The 21,836-nt window shown below is 27.9% G+C and overlaps 1 protein-coding gene across 1 annotated transcript in view; it reads left to right on the top strand.

Annotated features, from left to right (window-relative positions):
- The window catches only part of LOC105216726 (high affinity cGMP-specific 3',5'-cyclic phosphodiesterase 9A), a 226,243-nt gene that overhangs the window by 42,051 nt on the left and 162,356 nt on the right, over window positions 1-21,836 (top strand). The window contains exon 3 of the mRNA XM_054230854.1: window positions 12,723-12,762. The gene's annotated coding sequence lies outside the window, so the exon portion shown is untranslated. The remainder of the gene's footprint in view (window positions 1-12,722; window positions 12,763-21,836) is intronic.

Raw genomic sequence — 21,836 nt, forward strand, 5'->3', positions numbered from 1 at the left:
ATATTATTTTATTTATTTTATATTATATTATTTATTTTATATTATATTATTTATTTAATTTTTTTGTTTTATTTTATATTTTATATTATATATTTTATTTTATATTTTATATTATATATTTTATTTTGTTTTATTTTATTTATCTTATTTTTATTTTATTTTATTTTTTTGTATTTTTTTATTTTTTTTTATATTATTTTATTTTATTTTATTTTATGTATTTTATTTTATATTATTTTATTTTATTTTATTTTATATTATTTTATAATATATATTTTATTTTATTTTATTTATCTTATTTTTATTTTATTATTTTATTTTATTTTATTTTTTTTTTATTTTGTTTGATTTTATTTTATTTTATTTATCTTATTTTTATTTTATTTTTTTTTATTTTATTTTATTTTTTTATTTTCTTTGATTTTATTTTTTTTTATTTTGTTTGATTTTAATTTTTTTTTATTTTATTTTTTTTATGTTATTTTATTTTATTTTATTTTATGTATTTTATTTTATTTTATTTCATTTTATTTATTATATATTTATTTATTTTTACTCTCACACACATATTAAATTTTTTGTATTATTATTAAATCAATAATTTATCCTTTCTTCAATATTCCTCGAGTTTTTACATATTTATTATACATTTTGTTTACATATTTCTGTCACCCCCACATCACGCTACGCATCACTTAGCTTCGCTTTCAATAAGTGTTTTATTTGATTTTCAGTTTCGCCTTAGTTAGCAGCTTCAATTAGAAAGTAAATAATCGGTTATATGTCGGACAAGTAGAGAGCGCGTAGCTTCTCAGCTGCACTTACTTATGTTGATACGAGTACAAACATAAGCGTATTTACACCTACTATGGCATACTTATTGACGTAAGTGTGTTTAATTGATTACGTAGTTTGTTCGCAACGAGTGCTGCGTTTATTTAGGCTTTAGTGCTTGTAGAAGTGTAATACTCTGACGTAGTATAGTTGACTTGTGTCTTGTCGTTTCTGTTTTATTTTTTCTAACGCGGCATATACGCAGTTGAAGTAAAGGTTTAAGTTTCTTATGGTACTTAATCTAACGGTTTCTCGAATTATAAGGACTTCGTGTTATTATTTGTCTCGAGTTATCGAGCATTTTCAGTTGAGTCTTATGAGTCTAATAGCCTTTTCACACAGCCAAATTAATTGATTAATTAAAATTTTGATTGAGAAACCAGTTATTGCCCTTCACACTACCGTCTATTCGATAATCGATTAAAATTCAATTAAAAATTTATGTAGATTTGTATTTTGTATGATAAATCAATCTTAATTAGTGTTTTATTCGAGCAGAGGCCGATTAATTGTTCAATTAACTCCTGTGTGAAAAGGTTATAATGATCTCAGTTTCCTTTTTTTCAGTTTAGTTTATTTTTCTTGAGAGACAGCTGTCCCACTTCACATAAATCTATCTCATTACTTTATATTTTCGTGGGTCCGATGAATCACAAACGAGACGCTTGAGTTTAGTTGATCGTCGAGCTTAAAATCAGTTTGCTCTCTGCCATAGTATTGAAGGCCTCAGCTGTATCGCTGTTCTGGAAACTTTGCTTCTTTGACTTTTCTACAGACCCTCTGGAGAGGAATTTCTAAATAACGTGTGCTTTCGATAGCTCGGATTGACAGATATTAATAAGTGGATCATATATATTTCCCGTATTATATAGTAGCGTCTTTCGTTCATTCTTTCAAGATTTTTTTTTCGCTTTAAGGCGACTAAACAGACTCACTAAAGCCACTGCCAGCAATGCTTTGGCTCCAAAATTGAAAAGTTCTTTCGCGCTGAGACCAACTTTTTTTTCGTATTACTTAGGTTTGACTTTCCAGTTTTGCTCGCCTTTTAAATATTCATATTTTTACCTCTCTCTCTCTCACACTTTTTTATTATGCATATTCGCGTTGTGTTTATTGTTATTGTTGTCATTACCTATCGCGCGCTATGCTTTCAACGGCCAATAGCAGCATATTGAATTACTGTCAATAATTTGATATGGCAATGCGGTGCAATATTCATGCTGCCGGGGCGTATGAGTGTTCAATTAGCGATGAGCGTATCGAACGTGCGTACTCACCTACACAAACACAGTAACACTTACTATGTAGTCATACAAACAATGCAATTAAATGCGCGTATGCGGCATAATGGCAACATAGCATAGCATAGCGGTTGACATGTGAGTTATGCATATTTTTCTATATACAGACAGACACATATCCTGCAACCGCTACTTGTAGTTCTGTGAATTTTATAATTTTATGGAAAATCAGATTTTTTTCTGCGTCGCTGCCAATATCGAATCAGTGTAACTCAATATGCTTGGAGTGGTTTGCAAGAAAAAATTAAAAAAAAAAAACTGAAAAATAATTACTAAAAAAAGTTCATTATTAAAGCACAAGGAGGAGCCCGCAGACAATGCAGCAAGCCTGCACTCCAAGGCGATTTTATTCAATTAACATGTGCATGCGTTGCATTTCGCACATATCCAACAGGATATGCAGGCGAATCTATATATGTATATATTTACATTAAAAACAAAAAAGCTAAAATTTATATTGATTTCCATGGCTGCAGGCGAAACGGCTGACGTGTGTTACATGAGTGTAGCATAAAAAATTGACGTACTTAGTCGCGAAAGCAATAGGTGTGTTTGTATGTGATTTAAAAAATAGGTTAGAGAAGAATTTTTTTTTAATTTAAAAGAAATAATTTTATAAATAAAATAAAAACTATTTTTAGGAGTTGCCACATTATCTAAAATGAAATATTTTTTAAATGAATTATTAAATAAGACTACATTATTTTTAGAAATTTTTAACATTCCTCAGAAAAATCACTTAAAATTAAGGAAATATTAAAAAAAAATTAAGAAAATATTAAAAATAACGGTATTTAAATTTCAAAATAATTTTTTTTCTAAAAATATATATTTAAAATAATTTTTTTTTTTTGATTTTTCAAAATAATCATACTAAAATGTTATAACTGTTGAAAAATAATTTAAAACATAAGAAAAGTGTCTAAAATGTTAAAAGAAATTAAAAAATTGAATTAAAATTGAAAACTAAAAACAATAAAAATTCTAAAAACAATTTAACTCAAATTTTCGGTGATATTTTTTTTCTTACATAATATTTTAACAAAAAAAAAAAAAGTAAAACATTTTATGAAAATTTTTAAAAGCAAACTATAAGTTATTTTTTTAATATAAATTTAAACTAATTTAAAATAAAATAATGTTTGAAAAATTAAATGAACTAAATAGAAAATTATAAAAACAAATTAAAGCTAACTTTAAGTAATATTTTTTAAATACATATTTTTATCAAAAAAATATCAAATTTTGTATAAAAAAAATTTTATAATTTTTGAAAGTTTTTAAAAATATTGAAAAAAAATTTAAAAATTTTTGAAAGTTTTTAAAAATAACAAAAAAAAAATATAAAATAAATTTTGAAAATTTTAAAATCTTTAAAAAACAAACTAAATATTTTTTTAAATAAAATTTAAACTAATTGAAAATAAAACAAAATTTTAAAGTTTAAAAGAAAATAAATAGATAATGCTAAACATAAATAAAAGCAAATTTTAAGTGATATTTTTAAATACATATTTTTTATCAAAAAAAATATCACATTTTTTTATTAAAAAAAATTGGTTATATTAAAAAAAATATTTAAATACTTTTTATTGGAAATTTTTAAATTTTTTTTAAACTACATATAATAATTTTTTTAATATACAATTAAATTAATTTAAAATAAAATATAATTTCAAAAATTAAGAGATAATTCTAAAAATAAATAAAAGCAAATTTTAAGTGATATTTTAAAAATACATATTTTTTAATAAAAAAATATCAAATTTTGTATAAAAAAAATATAAAAAAAATATCAGAAAAAATTAATCATTTTAAATAATTTTTAAAAATAATAAAAAAAATTTAATAATTTTTGAAAATTAAAGAATTTTTGAAAATTTTAAAATATGTGAAAAACAAACTATATATTTTTTTTAATATAATAATATTTAAAATAAAATAAAATTTGAAAATTTAAGAAAAAAAATAGATAATTCTAAAAACTAATTACAGCAAATTTTAAGTGATATTTTTTAAATACTTAATTTTTATCAAAAAAATATCAAATTATTTTGGGAAATTTTTGGTCATTTAAATAATAATTAATAAACAAATATTGAAAAGTTTTATTTTTTTTTACTTTTTGTGGTTAAAATTTCAAACATTTCTGAAACTTGTTTAAAATTTTTTAGAAAATCGTTTCTGAAAAAATCTTTATAATTTATAATTTTTTCCAAAATATTAAAAAAAAAAAAATTAAATAGCAAAAATGTAATAGAAAATGCAAACAAGTTCTGCTTACAAATTTGTTTACTTATTTCTTTGTAAGTATTTTTCTGTTAAAATATCAAAATGATGATCAATAGTATTCAATTATCTAAAAGTTTTTACGTATAAAATATTTTCATATACAATTTATTTATTTAATTTCTTTATTATTGCTTAAAAAATATGAAATAATCAAAATTCCAAAAGTATGAAATAATTATATAAACTACGAAATTTAGTTTTTTAATGAATCTATGTTTTGATGTTTCATATAAATTTTTTTATAAAAAATAGATCAAATAATTTAACTGTAAAAAATATTTTTTTTTAATATTTTATTTTATTTTACTTTTATTTTATTTTAAAATATTTTTTATATATTTTTACTTATTTTTTTAAATTTTGTGATGCTATATAATAAGTGCATATCTGTCTTTATGTACATACATTCATACATATGTATACCCCATCCTACTCCTATATGAATTATAATTTTCCAATGACATTTTTTCTTCTTTGCATTCAAATGTGGCCAGCTGTTGTCTATAGTTTTTATGTTGTTGTTTGTTTTTTTCTACTAAACTCAATTTGCTTTTGCTATTATTGTGCGCAACCACTGTTGTTGCTGCTGCTGTGTTGCCACAATTGATTTGATTACTTAGCACAAACGCTTTGTTCAATAATTAGAGGCAATTACATTTACATAGTTTTTATTCCCATAGAAATTGTATTATCTGATTTGATTTTATAATGGAATGTGCGCAAAAACAAGTTGAAAAAATTCCTCTGTTCTGCTAGTAATTGATAAGTTAAATTTTGTAAATTTTTAAATTTAAATCAATTTTTAATTTTTTTAGAGGGGGGAAAAATTTAATTTTCAAATACATCATATCATTAAAAAAAAAGTTATTTGCATTTTATGTTAATTTTTTATTTTATTTTATTTAATTTTTTTTTTTTTTAATTTTAATTTAATTTTGTTTTATTTTATTTTATTTTTTTTTTTTTATTTTACTTTATTTTATTTTATTTTATTTTATTTTTTTTTAATTTTTATTTAATTTTAATTATTTTTAATTTTTTAATCATTTTTTTTTATATTTTTGCTTTTTTCATTTCTATTTTTTTAATTATTATTTTTTATACTTTCAACTTTTATTCCTATTAAAAGTGATTTTTTTTAATTTTAAATATTTTTTTAAATTAATTACTTCTTACATTAAACTAAAGCCGCCTTCTCGCCTTTAGCGGCATTCTCATCACATCGCGCCACTTTATTTGATTATATTCTAAAGCAAATAAACATTCAATAAATGCGTTTCTCCTGTATGCCCGCCCGCGTGTACGCTGTCCGCGCTCACCTTTGTTCACGGTTTCCGTTGTTTGTTTACAGTCGGTTATTTGAGCAGTGAAAAGCTCAATGGCAGCATTTCATAAATCAAATGATACGTAATGTCGTAAACAATTGGTTTTAGTTAAATAATTGATATATTTATGCGTATATTTATTTACAATACAGACATACATGCAATACTTACATACCTACATATATGTATATACTCACTTTTCAATAAATTTTGTGTTTATTTATAATACACCACAGGCGGGTAATTTCTATTGAATTCCAAATGTATGAATTTAAATGGCCGAAAGCACTGTTGGTTGGTTAAATTAAACCCTTATAGCCTTTTCACATAGGAGCTAATTGATCAATTAACCGGTCTCTGCTCGATTAAAACGCTTGATTTGCCAAACAAATAAAAATCTACATTAATTTTAAATTTAATCGACTTGAAAATGAAATGCAACTCTGCGACAAAGCCCGTATTTGTATATATACGTTCTTTGTCTGCGAGTTGTTGTTCTCTCTACAAGACGGTAGATGTCGCTGCTAAAAATAGCAATCAGCTGATGAAACTTAACAATTTCTTATGAAAAGCAAAAACAAAACTGTATAACAGTTGATTGATTATGGAGTAGCCGGCAGTGTAAAAGGCTAAAAAGGGTTTCTCAATTAAAATTTTAATTGATCAATTAATTTAGCTGTGTGAAAAGACTATTATTGAACCGGCGCCATTTGTTGTAGTAGTATTAGTATTAGTATTTGGATAATCTGGAAACCCTTGGGTTCCACAAATCTTAACATTTGCTCCTATAAGCAAGAAGAAAGATAAAGCTGTTATAAGAGTTGTGGGCGTGGCTTTCTATAAATTGTGTTCTATATATCCGATCTTTCAGTTTCTTAGGTGAATATTTCTATATATCCGTTCCTGAGAAAGACATCATCTTACAATTTTCGCCTCTATATCTTTAAAATAATATCATTCCATCCTGAGTCGAGGATATCTAGAGATAGGATCAGAAGCTCAAATAGCAATGAGAGTTTTCTTAAGGGGTGTGAGATTACATAAAATATTATAGCTTGAACGCATAGATAGTCTGAGATCGACGGTCTAACTCTACATTTGATCCAGAGCATTTATAAATACTCTATTTCTTTCTAATATCACCCATAGTATTGAATGCTATCGTCCTTGGACCATATTAAGTTTATAAATCCATTCTAAAGTCACAGTTGAGATTGAACGATGCGGTATAGAGATCTCTCCACGATAATTTCAGCTTCAGAAACAACGAAACTTTATCGCTATATGGCTCTATATCACTAATTGAATTGAGGGTCTTCCGCAACAGATAATAGCATGCTTTCATTCGAATGACCTCAGCCCAGCTTTGCTTTGTTTTTGCCAGTGCTACCTTTCATTTTTATATCCTCATAGCTACAGACGGAAATACCCTCGTCATTGTCTCAGTCACTTTTCCAAAGATATAGTTCTTTGATCTTGTAATAAATTTCAAGTCATAAGCTGATTAAATGTATAAAAAATGAGTTTTTTGCACTCGCTCAGCAAACAAAACGCATACCGAAAATTATGAAAGAAAACATGAGGACGGACATGTATACTATGTATATCTATAACTCATACACAAGCCATTGCCGTAAACCAGACAAAGAGCGATGTTTTTAAGGTGCTATTAAATTGACAAAGGCAACTCGCCTCTGTTTACTTTGTGTTGCTATTATTGTTATTATTATTATGGGCCCACCTCAAAGTAAAGGTCAAAGCACGAATTGGCTGATTGGTCTGTCTCGACTTTATGTGCACATTCGAACACCTTTTACTTTGTGCAAGTTTACACAATGCTAGCGTATTCGATGAGCGGTCAAAGTAATGGATGTATTTTTTTCCTTAGCAATGTGTGCTTTATTTTTTATTTCACTTTTAGGGTTTACCTTGTGTCGCTGTTGCTTAGATTGGTATGTAAAAATATCTACAATAAACTAGAGGAAGAATGAAAGGTCAGTTTTGGTGTGGACTTTTGGGCAAATTGCCTTCGAAAGATCGAAATTAAAATATGTACAGTGAATTTAGAGGAAAAGATGAAACCATTTGTGAATTTTACAGCTTCAATATTTTACCTCGACAGTTTTAATGGCTGACTTTTATAAATTCATAATTTATAAAGTGCCATATGAATAAATTAATTTAGTATTGTTCCACAAGTTCATAAAATCTCAAATCTATGCTGTGTTCCACAAGTTCATAAATGCAATAAGTTGAATTTTTAGGCACTGGCGCTATATTGATAACATTATGGAAGCTCTCATTTAAAAACACAGCGTACTATCTCTGTAATAATAGTATTATTTGACCATACGACTTACTCAATTTAGTTTTTGATGCTCTTTTCGTACAATAATTTAAAATACCGCTATGTCGTTAACTTAACTTCACTTAACTTAACGTCAACTCTGTGGACCGAGTTTCATCACCTCACAGTGTACTACATTAATTTGTAAGACACGCTAATAGCATTTTCGCACAGGAGTTAATTGATCAATTAAGTAGTCTTTGCTCGATTAAAGCGTTGATTTAGAACAATTTAACATATAAAATAAAAATATCATTTTTTTTTAAATTTTCTATCGAATTTGAATCGAGTTGCAAATAAAATGCAACTCTACGCGACGGTAGATGTCACTGCTGGAAATAATGGTTGTGGTAATTGAGAAAATAGCAATCAGCTGTTGAAACTTATCAACTTCTTATGAAAAGCAAAAACAAATATGTATAATAGCTGATCGATTATGCAGTAGGCGGCAGTGCGTAGGGCTAAAACTGGTTTCTCAATTAAAATTATTATTAATTTGTCTGTGCGAAAAGGCGGTTGATGGATGAAACTAGTACTGTTCCACAAGTTCAATAAGAAATAATAATAAATGACCTCGCATTTGTACTCAGCGTACAATCAGATATCAGATGAATTTATAGGTAGTCACATTGTTTTTCTTTATTTTATTTATTTTTTCCTAGTTATAATTTTTACATTTATAAATGCTTCACATGTTCATTAATTATTATTATTATTTATCACAAGTTCAAATTAAATTACATCACATAAGCTCATTTAGTTTTACGTAGCTTATATTTTACGTATTTTACTTTGCGATATTGTAAACAAGCTTGTAAAGTGTTGTTTCAGAAGTTCATAAAATGACTATTGACAAGTAGGAAGTGTGTTTCATAAGTTCATAAAGTACAAAATAACTTTCAACTAGGCCTCAGTATAACCAAACTAACAGGAAAAAAATGCAAAACTAACTTGCTTAATGCGTATAATATTATTTAAAGCGTAAATAAATCATTTCAAATTAAAATTAAATTGTTTTACATAAGCTCTTATAGTATTATGTAGCTTATATTCTTATTATGCGCAGTATTGTTCCATAAGTTCATTAAATGGTAATATAAAAAGTAGAAAGTGTGTTCCACAAGTTCATAAAATGATGAAAGAAGTACGAAATGTGTTTCATAAGTTCATAAAGTTCCAAATAGCATATACTTTTATTAGATGATATTTAAAAATTTATATATTGTTCCAGAAGTTCATAAAATGAAGATACAGCATGTCAGAAATGTGTTTCATAAGTTCATAAAGTACCAAATAGCATATACTTTTATAAGATGATATTTAAAAATATTATATATTGTTCCAGAAGTTCATAAAATGAAGATACAGCATGTCAGAAATGTGTTTCATAAGTTCATAAAGTACCAAATAGCATATACTTTTATAAGATGTTCATAAAATGAAGATACACCAATCAGAAATGTGTTTCATAAGTTCATACAGTACCAAATACCTCTAAACTAGGCATCAACATAACCAACTAATCGGACAAAACTTATAACTAACCTGTTTAAAGCTTAATAAATAATTATAAGCATTAAAAGATGATCTAAAAAACTACCCTAGGTTCAAAAAATACGCTTCTCATGATCAACAAAAGTAGACAGTTTGCGCTAAGACACATACAGCAATTGATTCAAGAAATTTTATTAGTTCATAACTTGGAAATATTTTTGAAATTTTCGCATTTAACCGTGAATTGCATCATTCGGCGAATACTCAACTGTTTCTAGGTGTTCTCAAGCACATGCATAATCATTTACATTTCCAAACTAGCATTAAAAATGCGCCGCTGCTGAAAACTGAAGCGTTTTGTGGTCACTGCAGGTGCTCAGCGCAGCAACTCTCCCACTCCCGGTGGTCGTTGACAATCGGCATAACCATTTGCATTTGCTACTATCGTAAAATTTAATTGTTTTCGTTGAAAGTTCGCAAAATTTGTATTCTGTAGTAATAGACTGGGACTTCCAGGTGTTTAGGCAGTCGACGAGAGAATGAGCGATTGAGTGAGCCGCAGAGATGTGTGCTCTTTTTACTTTTTCAATTTTTCATTCTCAGCAATGCATTTTATAGCTTTTATCCGTAGCTGTGTCATATTAGTTTGAAATTGAGGGAAAATCTCATGACACACACAGTTGATTTTATATGCACACACGCACACACGTACTCGTACATATAAGGTATAGTTATACGCTGTCAATAAAATGTGACAATAATAATAATAAGTCTAGTTTATGATTTGTGGTTGCGTTGCTGTTGTCGTTATGCATCAGCGTAAACTCTGTAAATTGTGATTGTGCATTGTAATTGAATTTTCTGCATCATTAAATTGCAGCAGAAAAATAAAAGCAACACACATTTTTGCGGCGATTTTTGTCACCAACAATTTGGGTAGTAATTTTAGCGTTAATGAAATGGAGTTAATTTTGGGAACATTATTTTTATATACTTATTGATTAGTTGGGAGTCTCGGACTTAAAATAATTTTAAACACATATTTATTTTATAGCCTTTTCGCACGGGAGCTAATTGATCAATTAACCGGTTTCTGGTCGTTTAAAACGCTGATTAAATTCGATTTGACATACAAAATTAAAATCTACATTAACTTTTAATCGTATTTAAATATATGTATGTACGTTCTATGAGTTTTTGTTCATGCTACATGACGAGAGATGTCGCTGCTAAAAATAGCAATCAGCTGAGGAAACTTATCAACTTCTTATGAAAAGCAAAAACAAAACTGTATAACAGCTGGTCGGTTATCGAGTAGCCGGCAGTGTGAAGTGCAAAAAAGGGTTTCTCAATAAAAATTTTCATTGATCAGTTAAGGCAGTAGTCCGAATTTCAAGCCGAAAAAAGCGTCTTTTTTTTAGGGAAGGAAATGAAATTTGTTTTTGAAAGGGAAGGAAATGATTGCGGTAAACGGAATTTTAAGGCGATAGTGTACTATATTTAAGGCTTAAAAAACAATATTTATTATTAAAAAATATTGAAATTTTTTTCAAAGTTGCAAGTATTTTTCTGGAGCGCCTGGAGTCTGCACTTGTAAATCGGTGCCGGTGATGGAGGTCGTGCGATGCATCTGAAACAGTCGAACCATTTTTTTTTTAATTTTTATAAGTTTCTTATCTTTATGAACTAAAAAACTACCGAAGAAGTTATAAAATTCAAAATTTTTTTCGAAGTTTGAAAAAAAACTCACTTTTTTAAGAAAAAAAAATTGACTTTAAGTTGCAAAACAAGTAGTTTAAATAATACTTTTGTCCAACTTTTTTAGTTCAAATAGCAGATAATTTAATACTGAAGCTAGATCACTTTGAGTTTTTTCGATCGGACATATATTCTTTTTGCTATCGCCGGCATTGTTTTCTAACACTTGTGAAAATGAAAACTCGAGAAAACGCGTTTTAAAGTTTTGCCTGAGCATTCGCACCTGTTCGTCGCTCGGCCACTAAAACTGCTCTAGCTTCGAAAATATGTCGAATTGTCCTCTTGAATTTTAAAGACATATTCTTGGATAGTTTTGGAAGAGATTTAAAACAAAATAAAAAAATCGATTTTTTGAAGCCTGTAAAGTCTTAATTTGGCTGTCTAAAATCGCTATTATTTAAATTAATTTTGCATTTTTTATGATTTTATAAATAATTTATTTTTTTTTTAATATATAATTTTTATTATTATTGTTAATTTTTAGTTTTTATATTGTTTTTATTTTCGTAAATTATTTTTTAAATTTTTTCTATAATTTCAAAATTTTTTTTTTTAATTATTTTTTATATATATCATTTTAAGTATGGCACTTAAACGTTTTTTTAATTGTAAATAAATTTAATTTTTTTAAATTTTAAAATATTTTCAATAAATTTTTATTTTTTCTTTTAGTTTTAATTTTTTTTTAATTTATTAATGTATTATTTATTTACAGATATTTTTCAAAAAAATTTTAATCTGTTTTGAAATATTTTTTTTTTGTTTTGTTGTTTTTTATGAAATTTTTCTTCTTTATTATTTCTTATAAAAAAATAATTTTTTATTTCTATATATAAATTTTTAAAATATTTTTAAACCTCCTTCTATAAAATATTTTTTTTTTTACTTTTTACTATTTAAAAGAAAATACATATATGTTTTTTTGTTTACTTTTGAAATGTGTTTTTTTTTTAATATTTTTTAATTTTCCATTTTTTTTGCTTTAAAAAAAATTTTATCCCATTTTTTCATTATTTTTTATTTTTATTTCGAACATTTTTTTTATCATTATACCCGCCATTTCACACGCTGCGTGACGCTTTTTCTTCGCCTTTCTCGTTGCTCTGTCTTCAACGTATCTCAATCATTTTGTGCTTTCACTGCTGTTTCCCCACAAAAGAGAAACCAATTTTTCACACAGCAGGATTTGAGTGCTAGGGATTTTCTAAAGTCCTGACAGAAATAAATGCGTTAGGGTTCAAAGTGTATGAGTATAATGAATGAAGTTGTATAAAGTGCACATAAGTACATTTATTTATTGATATTTATTAACAAGTATTTTTATACTATAGCTAATTTAATTGATTTAAATATTTTATTTTCTCTTTGCAGAACAAATATTACGTCAAGGGAAATTTGTCTCCACAGTAATGTAAGTACTTTGAAACTATGTATTTTTTATAAATATTTCGAAATATTTTTGAATATCTTTATATATTCCTATGGAGATATTGAACTTTCATGGCTATGTTAGGGTGGTTCTTAAATATAGAATGAAAGTGTGAACAAAATCGACTTAAATATGTGAAATTTTCATTTATAGTCGTTGAAAATGAATTAAATCAAGGTTTTGTACTGATAAACTAATTTATTTTATTTTCAAGGACCACCCTAATATAAGTATATTACTGATATCAGGTGTCAAATATTAACTCTCAAGCATATTAAGCCTTCTAGGCTTTAATTTTTGTGCCTTTCCATGTCTTTTCGATATAAAAACTGAAGAAAATATACTCTTATCGTCTTCGTACCACCCTTCAAGCGACACCCTAACACGTTCGCAAACATCATTTCGCCTAAAAATAATATTTGTGTTTATCTTCTGACTTCTTAAATATGCATTTGAACACATTTAACAGTACATTATCCATCACATACGGTCCTATTCACATTCATATGTCTTCAAGCATTTCTTGCCTGCTTCAGCTATTAACGCAACAAGTATACGCCATGGTGTACCCGCTAAACCATCTCAAGCCTATTGATTATTTGTAATTTTGTGTGCTATTTTTAAACATTTTGGTCAACAATCGTGAAGCAAAAAGTGCGTGTTATGTAAATATACCATGCATGAATCGATAATTTTAAAGTGGGGTGCTGTTGCTGTATAAGAAGCGAGGTGCACATTGTGCGCAAGGAAGGTGTTGGTGTAATGATTTTGTAAAGTGTTTTAAGCCACAGCATGCTCGAACAGTTTGCAGTGCGTTGTATAGTGAATTATTTGTGGCATAATGTGTTTGGACTGAAAAGCCTGATGCTAAATTATTTTTTTTTTTATTTTACAAAAGTAATAATATGGCATTATTATACAATGTTTTGACTTAAAGTCACGAAAATTTGAAAAAAAAATAATTATAATTTCCAAAGTTATTGCTGTTAGTGTTGACTCAGTTTCAAAAAAAGGTCCTTGCGGTGACAATCATAAGTCCTTGGAGATTCATCTAAAAGTAATCGGATAAAAATAATTAGATTTATAAATAGATAATCCTGGGCCTGATCGAAGCTTTTTTTTTCAAAAATTAACAAAATGGCGGCCTCAAAAAATTTTTTTCTAGATTTTCGGGAAAAAATCAACAGTTAATTGGACTTAAAAAATCGAAATTTTTGAAAAAAAATCCTTCGATCAGTCCTGAGTTTATTATGTATTCTAAAAGCTGTATGAAATTCATTCAAATCTACCGAGCGGTTATCGAGTTACAGTTGTCACCAATTCAAAAAACATAGTTTTGCGATAGACGCATTTAAAGTTGGAGTGCCCGAGCGCTCCTTGTTATTTGTCGAATAACTCGAAAAGTAATTTATCGGATCAACTTCAAATTTTAAGAGAATATTTTTAAGATACCTTAACCCCTTAAAAACTACTTCGTTTCCAATTATCCTTTTCATAAATTCACTGTGGAGCAAAATGTGTTTGAACTGATAAGCCGGATGCAAAATTAATTTAATGTGTTTATTTTAATTAATTAATTTTGTTTTTAATAATTTAATTTTTTATTTGTTTAATTTTTTTTTAATTATTTAATTTTTGTTTTAATTATTAAAAACTACCTCGTTTTCAATTTTCGTTTTCATAAGATTTCACATTTTTTTAATTTTTGTTTTTATTGTTTTTATATTTTTTTTTTACATTTATTTGTTTTGAATTTTTGTAAACTTTTTAAATTAAAAAAATATTTTAGTTTTCTTTAATTTTAAAATTGGTTTGAATTTTTATTTTTTTAATTTTTTTTTTAATTTTTTTATTTCTTCAATTTCAATTTTAAAATTTAAATATTATTATTTTAAATGTTTAATTTATTTTTGTTTTTATATTGTTTTGAAATTGAAATGTTTTGCTTAGGGGGGTAAGGTTTGTTTCGTCGAAAATAGACCTTTTTTCATGAAATTTTTTAGAAAAAAAAATTTCTTATTTTAATTTTCTGATTTTTTTTTAAGTTTGTTTTTTTTTAATTTATTTTTAGTTTTTTGTTTTTAAAGCTTTTTAATAAATTAATTTTTTTAAACTTTTTTTTCTTAAATTTTAAATACTATTTTTTCCAATTTTTTATTTTTATATTTGCATTCGTATGTTTTAAAATTTTGTCTAAGTATATTTTTTAAATTAAAACAAAAATTATTTAATTTTATTTCTTATGATTTTTTGTTAAAAGTAATTTATTTTGTATTTTTTGATTTTTATTTTTTTTGTGCATTGATATGTTTTAAATTTTTGTGTAAGTAAATTTTAAATTTTTTTGTTTAATCTTTTCTTTTTTAATTTATTTTTAATTTTTTAGTTTTAAAACATTTTTTTTTTCGTTAGGTAAATTTATTTTTTTATTTTATATTTCTTTATTTTTTATATTTTATTAATTTTTTATGTTGAATTAATTATATTTTTCAAATCAATTTTTCCTTCAATCAAATTAATATAAATTAAAATAATATTTATTTGTGCTCTCAAGTCTTACACAAGTGCCATTCAAGTCATGTCACTTTAAATTATTTATTATTAATTTTACAACGTTATTATACATACATATGTACAATTAAATATTGTATGTATATACTCATTTCTGAAGTGCCCTTTGTGTTCGCAAATCAATTGCCTTATTCAATAAATACATCAATAAAAGCATTCATATTTATTTGCCTTCGCACTTTGCTTGTAAAAGTGAAGAGTTTTTGCTCTTTGTTGTATTTGTAGGTTATGTTTTTCTCGAGTGCTCTGAAAACTTTTGATTTTTTACCAAAATAGTTTACAATTGTTTTTAATTATTTTCTCAAAGTTGTGTTGTATGCAATTTCCTATATTGATTTACCTTCAGCTCAAGTGTTATTTGTATAGTTGTTACACTTTGTCTGAAGAGAAGATGTTATTAAATATTAAATAGAGATAGTTTTCAAAGATATCACTGCCTTTTTTCCTTGAAATTAGTTCCCAATCTATCCAAGCGCTTAAAATAGTCAATAGGCTCAAATATTCTAATAATTCTCCGAATCTCTTGAAGATATTCAATAATATTCAATAAAAAAATGACTTCTATTTGTGAATGCATTCTTCATAACTTCCTTCGGTCTAAAATCACACACCGAAGTCCAAAGCTTGCTTATATTTTAGGCTCTGCCGTGTATTGGTGTGTTGATATGCTCGGATGGGAGTCTCGGGTTCGAGATGTCAATATAAAACAGCTACCTTCTCCTTTTTGCTCTTCCTTCGGCGATTCTCTTTATAAGGTTACTAATTCTGAACTCTGCTCTCTCGGGGAAGCTTGTTCAGATTCCATTTAAGGTACCAACTGGTGACTATTTTCAGTTTCGATTCTATCTAGAATCGCCGAATTACTTTGGTGAGGATAAGTTTAAAATTAGCGGGCTGAGAAATTCGTTGACATTTGAGTTCCGGAGACTGGAAGCCGACTGTATGTGAAGTCACAACTTGTAGATTGAGCTAACTTAGGGTTAAGGGAATATTTTAATTGTGGCTATTTTTGCAATTCTCAACTAGTTTCTGAGAAGTTAGCTGTGGTCACAGTTGTTGGCGGATATCGAAACGGATCGCATCCATCCATCCATCAAGTAGAACCCACGATCTGTGGAACATAAATACTATATAGCATAAGTGTCGCTCATCTATAACTGTACATTAAAGCAATTATTCACTTCGATCCGAAGTTCAGTCATATCACTAGTGCTGGGTTTTACAGTATTTTGAGCGTTTAGTTGCGGTTTTTTTCAAGGCGAATCTAAACCGAGTCGTCCCAATTTAAACACTTAAAGTTAGGAACGGATCTTCTGGTTTTCCCAGTAAAGCCCTTTTCCGTTTTAACAACAACATACTCAAGTCCAAACTCAACTGACCTGCGACATGTACGCTTCTTGAACTATTTTTGATTTTCTAGTTGCAACCCTTAGCTAAGCCGGGAATGTCAAGCGAGTCGAAGAAATTCTTCGTTCGATGGACTCATAAGGTTCTGATTAATGTTGTAAGCTTTTAGGGGCTCCGCCAATAATTCTAAATTCTCAAAAAGTGAACCCAAGTTTTTGAATTTTGGGGAGTGCCGCTTTTGGACTAATTTTTGTAGCTTCATTGGCCATTTGGTAACTCTTAAGACAAACTCTCTAATATTCCCTTTCTCTCTATAGTTTGTATATGAATTTTAGTCATCTCAAAAGACTGATAAGGCTTTCCTCGCCTCAAACTTTTCCACCGCACCCGTTGTTAATCTCTAAAGGTCGATTTCGGTTGAAGTAATTAAACAAATGTTAAGTAGGCGTTGATAGCTGTCACTAAAATTTATATGCCGTTATGTTTTTACGGCAATCTCCCTACGCTGCAAAGCAACGCAGACATGTGTGTTAATATGGTTATTTATATTACCGAAAATTTGCATGCAAAAAGGGTCCCACAGGTGTCCTTTCACATTCACATTCACACTTATTACCATTTTCTTTCAAGCGCTGTGCGTTTCTTACCGCTTTATTTGCTGCTTTCTTAGGCGCTTGGTGTCCTATCACATACTCCAAATGTAATCAACACACTTTTGGCTAAATGCAAATTTACACGCCTCACACACACACACGCACGCACTTTATTTTTGATCCTTTACGCACGTGTGGCGCTGATATTTTGATTCCTTGTAGACAATTTGCCAATTAAACACCTTCACGCCGAAGACGTGTGTGTGCAACGCTTGATCGACGTTGGAAATTCACTGCACTGTGCGCTCAAAAGTATGCTATGCTTTTAGGTGGGCGTGTGTGTTAGGTCAAATTAGCATGTCAATGTTGTAAATTGTGTATACAATTTGATTGAGTGGATTCGAATATAAAAATAAGTAACTGTTGAAGCATATATGCAAACATATGTATGCATGTATAAACATAAGTAATACAGTTACCAGCTTCTTAAAAAAATTTAAATAATTCAAACACAGCATGCTACAGCAATTATATTAGATATATTTTTTTCTCACTAACTAACTAATTTTGAATTCCTTTATTTTAAACTAAAAAAAGAAAGAACATGTTGCGCAACATTGTTTCAGCAACATTTTTAAGCAAACTCAGTTTAATATCATTGCAATCAACTTGACTGCATTTTTAAAATCTAATTAAATAAAACATATGTTGGCAACATTGTTTCTGCAACATGTTGCTGCAACTTTAAAATTAATTTTTTTATTAATTAACACTCAATTCAAACTTTTTTAACTGTAATAAAACTTTTGAATCCTTTCAATATTTATTGTAATACAATTTTCTAGCAACATTGATGCGGCAACATTTTTAATCAACACCATAACCTAAAAGTAGAATAGAAATAAAATTTACTGCAATTTACACTCAAAGCAAACTTATTCTATTGTAACAAAGAAATTTTAAAGTTTTGCAACATTTATTGTTAAAAAATTTTCTAGCAACAATGTTGCTGCAAAATGTTTAAGTAAGTCTTGGTTAGGAATAACAAGCAAAGTAATGATTTTTTTAAAATATGCATTTCTAAATGTAATGATGTAAACGAATTAAATGTTGGCAACATTGTTTCAGCAACATTGATGCAACAACATTTTTAAATAGTTCAGTTTAGTTCAATAGCAGTTTAATATCATTGCTCAACTGCATTTTTTAAATCAAATTCAATAGATATGTTGGCAACATTGTTTCTGCAACATGTTGCTGCAACTTTAAATTTTTTTTTTGTTAATTAACACACAATTCAAATTAAATAAAACTATAACAAAAAATTTTTGAATTCTTTCAATATTTATTGTTATAAAATTTCCTAGCAACATTGATGCAACATTTTTAATCAACATCATAACCTAAAAGTAGAATAGAAATAAAATTTACTGCAATTTACACTCAAAGTAAACTTATTCTATTGTAACAAAGAAATTTTAAAGTTTTGCAACATTTATTGCTAAAAAAATTTTCTAGCAACAATGTTGCTGCAAAATGTTTAAGTAAGTGCTGGTTAGGAATAACAATTTTTTAAAATATGCATTTCTAATTGTAATGATGTAAAAAATTAAATGTTGGCAACATTGTTTCTGCAACATTTTTTCAGCAACATGTTGCAGCAACTTTTGTATTATTTCTTGTCAATTAGAGTTCATATCAAGCTTTAAATTAAGAATATTTTAGCAATACTGATAAGTTGCAAATTCTCTAGCAACATTGTTGCTGCAACATTTCTACATAAAAAATTTAAATTTCAAGCATTCTTTAAATTCTTCAGTCAGTTTGTATATAAATAACACGCTTTTTGAATTAAAGTAAGCAATTGTATGGCAATCTTTAAGCATTATGAGCGGTAATCAACTGACGCAAAAGTGCTGAGTTGAGCCTTCAGAAATATATGTGATGTCTTTAAGTTCCTGCTCATCTTCTAAATTTTCTCTATAAATATATATTTTCATTTCTTTTGAAATTATGAAAGCTGCACGCAAGTGGGGGTAAAGCAAATTGCAAACAGCAAACAACAATGAGTGCCACTCACTGTGGCATGCTTTTCACTTGCTACACCCACATATATGTTTGTTTGTATGCGTATTAACACCGTTACACAGTTACACATACACATTGTGCTTTGTGAAAATTCAAAAAGCAATTTCCTTCATCAAACCCGCAGCGGAAACGTCGCAGTTTTACGGTAATCCTGTGGCTATTTCTTCGGAGTTACTCCTTGCGGCTACGCCGCCGCAATAACTGGCTATGTAGTGCCAGTCAGTACTCATGCACTGGCGCCTTTGCGCACATTCACAGTTATTACGGCGGTTTAGTCATTTTTCGCTGCTTCGATCTTGTGGTTGTAGATTGAAAACTGTGCGTGTGTGTGTGTGCGGTTGTATGCAGCACCTTTGTGTGACTCTATTATCCTTGCAGTGCACGCGAAATATATCTACCAATATATACATATACCTATATATATTTATGTATGATTTTGTGTGTGTGTGTGTAGTATATGAAATTACTTGCAACGTGCGCATGCAATTGCAATCACTTGGCAATGGTAGGAAAGTTGAAAGCGCACCAATCTCAATTAGGGGCATTCAAGGGCCCGACGAGTGCCACGGCTTCTGCACAATGCCTGCAATGCTGCTGTTAGTAGGAGTAATCTTCAGTACGCTATTGTGAGAAGAAAGCAAGCAGGTCATCAAAAATACATACATATTTGTATATTTATGTTGCGGCAAATACTGCAACTGCCGCTGCTTTTAAGGCAAAGCCATAACAATAAAAAATTGAAATATGAATAGTGTAAGCACTCGCGAGCGCTCAGAATTAGTTATGAACTTTGTCGTTATTTTCTTAATCACAGTTAACTTAGTTAGATCCATAAGTTGACGATGCCACGCCTTTTTTCCATTCCAAGATATCTCAATTTTTACTCAAGTTCTCCGTTGCACGGACGGACGGACGGACAGACAGACATTCGGATTTTGACTCGTCTCGTCACCCTGATCATTTTGATATACAGTGGAACTTCCATAACTCGGACTTCTATAACCCGAAGTTCTCCATAACTCGAACTCTTGAAGAGGCAATAGAGTGCAACTTTCATACAAATTTCCTTCCATAAATCGAAATTTTTCGGTAAGGTCATACATACATATGTACATAATACAAAATTTAAAATTTTACTATCGAGGTAGAATTCTAAAAGCGTCTCTCTATATCGTACTCGTTTAGTTTTAGGACTTACAAATAACCGTTATGTGAACAAAACTATAATACTCTCTTAGCAAATTTTGTTGTGAGAGTATAAAAATGGCCTATGGAACCAAGGGTTTTTAAAGGATATTTTTATGCATAGATAAGTATAAGAGCAATTCGATCAAACTTTATGGAATCGAAAGGAAATCAATATGCCAATACCAAAAAAAACTATACTACAGTACAGTGTACTCGTTTGGATATATCGTGTTCAATTCGAGCAGTAAAAGAGTAATCTTAAATCTCACGTAATCTCACGACATCTTCCACAGTGGACATTACAGAACTGTACATCTATTTCAGAACCAGTTGAAACAATATATGACCTGTATGACCTTGTGTTCCGGTAATATCATTTCCAGGTCAAGCAACATCCATATCCGGTTTCGGATGCCCATTTCAGGTTCCGGCTACTTCATTTCTTGTTCCGGTTACCTCATTTCCGGTTCCGGATACCCATATCGGTCACCAAATTTCCGGTTTCCCATTTTGGGTTCCGGTTCCCATGATGTCAATGATCCCTCCCTGATCACGTGATGTCATTTCAATATCACGTGATATTTTTTGTTTACTTTTTGGGAGGAGTTCAATGACCCCGCCCAGAACACGTGATGTTAAATAAAGGTGACGTGATATTTTTGTTTACATTTTGGAAGAGGTCAATGACCCCACTCAGATCCCGTGATATTTTTGTTTAGATTTTGGGAGGAGGTCAATGAGTTAGAAAGTGGTTTCAAAGAAACAAATCTTATAGAAATCTTAATTTAAAAAATGGAAAAAATATCCATAATATATACATATATATGTATGAATATTCCTTTAATTTCTTGACTCAAAATTTATTAAAAAGTAAATAAAAATATGCATATATTATAATTTTTTTTTATTTTTTTAAATAAAAATCCACATTTTTAATTTCTTTTTTATTTTTATGTTTATATTTTAAATATTTATTTTTTTAATATGTTTATCGTTTTCAATTAAATTTATTATTTTTATTTTTTTTAATTAATTAATTTTTTTAAATAATTTATAATTCATTTTATTTTTTAAATAATTTATAATTATGTATATACTCAAAATAAAAATAGAAAAAATACAAATTTGTCGATTTTAAAAATTTTTTCATTTCATACTTTTTATTTAAAAAACATATTTTTCAATTAATTTTTTTATTTATTTTTTTTAAATTGTTTTTACTATATTTGTAATTTATTTAAATTTTAAATTTAATTTTTCTTTAATTAT

Source organism: Zeugodacus cucurbitae, chromosome 5 (assembly GCF_028554725.1).
Source record: "Zeugodacus cucurbitae isolate PBARC_wt_2022May chromosome 5, idZeuCucr1.2, whole genome shotgun sequence".
Taxonomy (NCBI): Eukaryota; Metazoa; Arthropoda; class Insecta; order Diptera; family Tephritidae; genus Zeugodacus; species Zeugodacus cucurbitae.